Below are 6,763 nucleotides of genomic sequence, written 5' to 3'. Positions count from 1 at the left end.
AGACAAGCTAAAATCTACTGTCTCTTAAATGCATTTAAAGTTCCTCATAATTTGGTATACTTACACCCAACCAGGCTTTCTACCTACCTTTGCCCCATTCTTGAAGTTTCAATTATACTTATAAATCTCTGAGCACACAATGTTCTTTCAACCCTTCATATTTATTACCACGAAGCTCCATTACTCCACTCACAATCTTATTTTATAATGATCTATTTGTGTCTTTCTTCCCAAGTGACTCCTTTATATCTGGGACCATAGAGCCCTCCGTGGAGGGGCCCGGACTCCCCTCCGGTGCCCCGGGCCCCAGGCGGAGCGGCCCCGGGGCGGACTGGGGGTCCCGGCGGCCCGCGGCGGGGCCTGGGAAGCGGGGCTCTTCGAGGCGAGGCCCGGACGCTGGGGCTGTTTACAGCTTCTTCCCCTGCTCGGTCCCCTTCCCCTCCGCTGGGGGCCGCGGCGTCTTGGGCCCAGGCGGAGGAGGGGACCTTGCACACCGGGGCTGGGAGGCTGCGGGAGGTTCCTCCAGCCCGGGGCACTCCGGAAGGGGGAGTCGAGCCTCCGTGCACGTTCCCGTCCTCCGGGTCGCGGCTGGGGGTGGGGAGCGTGCGGGCCGCCCACGCCCCGCTCGGTTCCCCCCTCGGGGCTCGGACTTCCACCCGGGTAGGGCGGGGGCCGGGAAAAGTGGGTCAGGGGTGCGCCCCCTCCCTCCCCCGCGGAGGGCTCTCCGCCTCAGATTCACTTTCTTCCCTCCTTTCCCCGCCCCCTCCTCGGAAATGCTCTTTGGCCCACAGGCACATCAACAAAAATAAAAACAGGCTATCTCTTCCTGGAGATTCCTTAAGAGTCTCTTTTTGCAAGGGCTCGGAGACTGCAGGCTTATCTAGGGAACTTTGATTCGTCTCCTGCAAATTATTTGAGTCTTCTGCACCCTTGCCTTTGCTGAGGATCCTTCAGACAGGGCTGGAAGCCAGAGTTTTCTGATTGTTCTTGGATTGGGATCCTCATGTTTTGTTTGCAACTCAAAAATTGTCATTCCTTCGCCCTCATAATTTACACTTTTCAGGCAAATCATTAATAAAATTAAAAAGTATAACTGCAGAGACAGTGGATTCCTGGAGCAGGGGCAGTAGGGAAGAGTTGTCTTGCCTAGTTCTTAATTTTGCCCTCTTTTAAACTCATATTAATGAGATATTTTCCCTCCTTTCTCTTTTCTTTTTTTTTTGAAAGTAAGGTCAGTCCGTGCTGAAAAAGATGACTTTATTATCCTTTTGGTTTTAAGAGCATTTTATAATTCTTTTATCTCATGAAAGGAAATCTTTTCATTTTAAGATAAAAGAAATAGAGATCATTTGCAAAGCTGCATAATGTAACATTTTTGTAATTTTTTCAGTTAGAAATTTAGATTCCCTTTCAGTTCAGTCTATTAAAATGTTTGCTTCTGATAATGACTATTATTGGTGTTATATAGATACATTTTACTTTTCTATTTGCCTCAGGAATTGGATGAAGTAATTGATCACTAATGAACTACAGTGCTGGTGAGATGTGTAAGGTGAGACTGCAATTAAAAATGATTTCCCTTTTTTTCTTTTTCTTTTTAATCAACTCATTAAAGTAATTTGATGGGGCCATTGTTATTTTCCAAATATATTGTTCTGTCAAATGGTGTATGGACAGGGCTAGATATAGAAAGGAAAAACATGTCAAATGTACCAATCTTTCCAGTGTCTCCAACATGCATAGTGGAGCTTATCCAGAGCCAAAGGTTATTTGTAGCTGTCCTTGATCAGTATCTTCACCAAGGGTAATTATAGTTTGTCTATTCAGATTTCCTTGTGTAACTTTAATTGGATGTCTTAATTTTATCTGTGTTTTGGTGTCCAGTACTCTACATTTACTATTAGTGAAAGTACACCCTTTCCATTGGAAAGAATTATTTTAGGCAAATCAATCAATCCTGCTCTTACTTTCTGGAAAATGGAATAGTACTTGTCTCTGTAATAATTATTTTGAAATAAAAAAATGATAGTGCCGAGTTTTGTTTAATTTCTTAGGGATAAGACTAGTTATTTTCTGATCACACATGGTGTGTGAATTCAAAGTGTTTTGTTTAATTTAACTTGTAATGCTTTGGATTTAAAGGACATTATTGATAGAGTGTTAGTGAACAGTTAGTGTTCTGTGCTAGGGAGAAGAGAAGTTTGCTAGTTTTACTTTTTTTTTTTAAAGATGACCGGTAAGGGGATCTCAACCCTTGGCTTGGTGTTGTCAACACCACGCTCAGCCAGTGAGCAAACCGGCCATCCCTATATAGGATCCGAACCCGTGGCCTTGGTGTTATCAGCACCGCACTCTACCGAGTGAGCCACGGGCCGGCTCCTTACATTTTTTTTTTACAAGCAGTTTTCTCAACTTTAAAAATATTTTACCTTGATTTCTTTAGAAAAGCGTAAGTAATTATGGTCAATTGATTGGTTCCTGCAGGATTTTTTTTCCTTTAACATATCTGGGCCTCTGGATTTTGAAATCCTGACAAACTTCATATCTGTCACAACATCTGTTTAAAAAGAATAAGCTGTGCTTTATTTTTTTTCTAAACTGAGGTGTATAATTGACATTTTGCCTTAAAAAAAAAAAAACCTTGGGAAAGGAAGGTGGACATAAACCGAGATTCTTTTGTAAGTGCACACACCACATTTGCTTGGGTTTGAAACTCAGCAGTGCTTATGTGTGTTACTTGTAATTTTTATTTTTATTCTTCGCAGAGCAAATATGGATTTTTAAATTTATTTTCAGTTTGCAGGTGGAGGCATTTTATGCCTTAGACCTCTCAATTTGAACTTTTTATCTTGCTCTTTTGAAACTTACAGATTACTTTGTGGAAAGGAACCAATGATCTGCTTTTTGCCTATGGCGATGTTTATTTGTAGTCTAAAACCGAATATTTAGAAGTAGGTAATCTTGTGTGGCTAGCATTGTTTGGCCTGAATTGTGTCAAGACATTTTCCACAGTTTTTACACATGTAGACCATGTGAAGTGTTAGTATTCACTTCAAAGTGAAGTTAGTGTTTGGCCACTAAACGACTTGTTACATCAAGTATTCTAAAGTGGGAAATACTATAGTACTGAAGGTTGTGGTGAAGTAGAAGTCTGTCTCTTTGAGCTGAATAAAGACATAGCTTTTTTAGTCTGTCCTCTTGGCTGGGAAGCTAGGCCACTATTTTTAGGTAAGGCTGTAGTTTTGGGGAGTCAGTCAGAACCTCTCTGTCAGATGGTAAACTTGATTTTTGCAATTGTCAGCAAGAAGTTTCATTTTCTAATACCGTAAATATCGAATCTACTTTGTCTTGAAGTCTGTATACATCTATGGATGGTCCAGTTTTCACTGGAGAGAGGAGTGATGCCAAAACAACAGGAGATATCATTCCTACATGCAGAGGGCCTTGTGTAATTTAAAAATTGACAGCATATTCATGAAAGGCTATGAATAGTGCAGAGGGACCTGCAAGTAAGTTGACCAGATCTTTTAAATGCATCTCTGTTTAAGAAGTAGGCTTGGCGTTAATATTGAAGGCAGATTAGTCTATAATTGTCTGTCAGACTATATTTAAGATCCAAATACAGGCCCAGTACAAGAAATAATGTCCTTTGCCATTGTTTGAAATGTACAGAAGATTTTGGGCCAAGTTAATCAACAAGTTATCCAAGAGAGGGAGAAAAACTACGTAAAAAATTATAAGCAAACTGTTAGGGTTATTCATTTTCATAATCTTAGGTAAATGTACATGCATTCATTGGATTTTTAAATCATATTTTCAGATGTTTTCTAGAAGAGAGGTATGATGTGTGTGGAGAGTGTGGCCACACCAACTTGCAGTGAATTTCAAGTGATGGGTACAGTCAGGATTACTTGTGTAGTGTGGCATTGGCTAGAAGAAGCATACAACATAGTGATCTTATCCCTTTGAGGGTAGGTGGGTTAATACTTCTGAGTAATCCTGGATCTGATAGAGTTAACATTCCTCTTTTCAAACGACTATTGTAGATGTAACATGAAGACTTTTACTTTGTTAAGCTTTCAGTTGTCTAAAAGAAACTTAAAAAGTTTTTCAACCTAATACCAACAGTCATACCAACTTGTTTACTCTGGTAAATTGTGTTGGGTCGGTTTCTCCAAGTAAGAGCAGGAAGTTGTCTGGTAAAAACAGAGTTTATACATTCATCTTACTTTTGAACAAAAAAGAATCTGATTCATCATTTTCAAAGAATGCATGCCACATTTTTTGACCAAACCATTCTGAAATGTGAATGTTTGTGATTTTTGTTATTTCTGTGCCGTATTTTAGGTGTTCTCGGCACATCTGAATTTGCCTTTTTGCTTTCTTCTGTGGAAATTTTGTGAAAATATTCCTGTAACTCCAGCATCCTGTCAGTAGGCAATATGTGTAACAAGTATAGTTTTAAAATTATTTATTTATTTGCAAAACTCATGCATGCTTATGGTAAACAAATTTGAGCAGTACTTAGGTATATGTATAAAGTAAAAAAAAAAAAAAAAAGCCTCTGTTTTCCTTCCTCTGTCTCTAGTCCTGCTCCCCTGAACTGACCATGGTAAACAGGTGGGTGTCTTTTAGCTCCTGGAAGACCTCTCTTTTCTCAAGGTATACTGGCAGGAGTGAGAGTAGAGTGAGAAGTCAGGAAAGGCGTTATCATTGAACCAGAGTCTTAGAAGTTGTGCAGGGACTATTCTGTTCTTATTTCCTGTGATGTTAAGGAATGGTAATAATCTCAGACTACCATCAGTTTAAGAAGATTGTAATTGAATTATTAGTTAAACACTCAGACAATTGTTTTTGTCAGGTTGGGAAAGTTTAGATTTGTTGATCTTTTAAGGAAATATTTGTGAATTGAATTCATGCAGTCTTAGGACAGGGCGGGTAATGGTGGTAGTGAGTTACCATCTGTGGATTTTTATGGTAAGCTGCATAGTATATTTACTACAGGCTCTAAATAACTCATCATCTCTTTTAATTCTCATAACAACTCACAAGATAGTTGTTATTTTCATTTTGCAAAGGAGCAAATTTAGGCTAAAATGTGAACTAACATAATATTACAAGACCTGTAAAGTAGTGGAGCTGGTGTTCTTTCTGGAAAGTGTGTGTTCCGCTATCTCTGGTAGTCTATCTTATTTTCCACACGAGGAAATTTAGGCCTGGAGAAATTAAGTGACTTGGCCAAGGTCACGCAGCTCAGTAGTAGCAACACTAAACCTAGCTTTTATCTCTGGAAGCTTATCTCAGAACTTGTGGTCCAGTGCTGGTTATGCTACATTTTAGTGAATCACTATGGACCAAGAGACCATATGCTGTGAATATTGATACAAATGTTTGAGAACTGATGTCAGCCAATGGTGTTTTCTACTATGTATTTACAAACTTCCTTCTCTCTCTTTCAGAAATTATAAAGAGCTCTGATGGGCTATTTAGGTGATACCCAGTGCAGTGAACTGCAGGTGAGTAAAGTTTAGGAGAGCCTTATCTAGAAAAAAAAGAATTTGGTAATGCCTGAAAAAGATACAGGAGAGACTTAATCCAGTTAAGAAAGTCTGGCTAGAAAGGATGAGGTGTGACAGGGTGGACTGATACAGAGCTGTAAAGAAACAGCAGTAACCTGTAGACACAGGTCCTGACTGAATTGGCTACTTCTGGAACAGACTGGATGATGAACAAACAGCCTTTGAAGAGACCCTGCCTGCCGCTTTGTCAGACTAGTTCGTTTGAAGAGAAGTGAGGGTAGGTTAATCTTCCACTTCTGTTTAGAATGAGTAACTGCACAGGGGCTCAATTTATCTGCACGTGATTGGAACTTGAGAGGTCCTTCAGTTTTTATGTTAACATTCTTGAGTGGTCTGTGCTCTGATGAACTTGGTTAAGTATTATTTTTCCTATTATCTATGTATGTAGTGTCATGAATGACTGTACATATCTGCATTTTTGAGGATCTAAATACTGAGATTATATCAATGGAAACAAAAGATTAAACTTTTTTCCTAATGGTTTGTACCACCTCCATCTATACTATTAGTCCTTTAAATTATGTATCTTTTGCTGAAATGCCCCGTAATTAAAGGAAGAGTATTATTTCATAGTAATTAATCTTCTTGGTCCGTTTTAATATCTTGGTCTTTCATTATCACACCTAGAAAGTGCTACAGGAAAAAAAAAACAACTGGAAGGCTGTTTTAATACGGTCCTTGTGGGGCATTGGTGCTAAAATTAGTTTTTGATGTATTTTCATTACTAGTTTTTTGTTAGACATCTCCATCATCAGAAAGCTTCAGCTGTTAATAAGATGACTTGCTGTCCTGCTTTTTGAACTCTGGCTGGGTAAGATATGTAACTATTTTCTACCCAACTGTTAAGCTGGAGTTTTTAGCTTTATGTTCTTTGTAGTTAAAAACAAAAAAACAAAAAAAAAAAACCCCAAAAACTTTATTTTTTTCCTTTTGCTTTTAACTGTACTATCCAGGTCTCCTGACCCCGAATTCTTTGATTTGTCTGTAAGTCCATACTGCCTTTTAACTGATATAGTCTGCCACGGAGTCAGTAAATTGGCCTTGAGACTGCTAGAGACTTTAATATGTGGCAATACTATATACTTTTAGGGTTTACAGTGAAACTTGGGCTTGGCTACTTGTTGATTGTTCAAGTTATACACGGTTGAATGAGTTCTTTGTTTCTTGGGTATATGCTTGTTTTA

At 39.0% G+C, this 6,763-nt stretch overlaps 1 protein-coding gene across 1 annotated transcript in view; it reads left to right on the top strand.

Moving 5' to 3' along the window:
• Positions 1 to 1,467: 1,467 nt before the first annotated feature.
• The window catches only part of HELZ (helicase with zinc finger), a 146,325-nt gene continuing 141,029 nt past the window's right edge, over positions 1,468 to 6,763 (top strand). The window contains exons 1-2 of the mRNA XM_008566462.1: positions 1,468 to 1,552; positions 5,460 to 5,516. The gene's annotated coding sequence lies outside the window, so the exon portion shown is untranslated. The remainder of the gene's footprint in view (positions 1,553 to 5,459; positions 5,517 to 6,763) is intronic.

This window comes from Galeopterus variegatus, unplaced genomic scaffold, assembly GCF_000696425.1.
Source record: "Galeopterus variegatus unplaced genomic scaffold, G_variegatus-3.0.2 Scaffold243, whole genome shotgun sequence".
Taxonomy (NCBI): Eukaryota; Metazoa; Chordata; class Mammalia; order Dermoptera; family Cynocephalidae; genus Galeopterus; species Galeopterus variegatus.
Note: the sequence above shows the minus strand (reverse complement) of the source record. Positions and strands in the feature narration are given on the sequence as shown.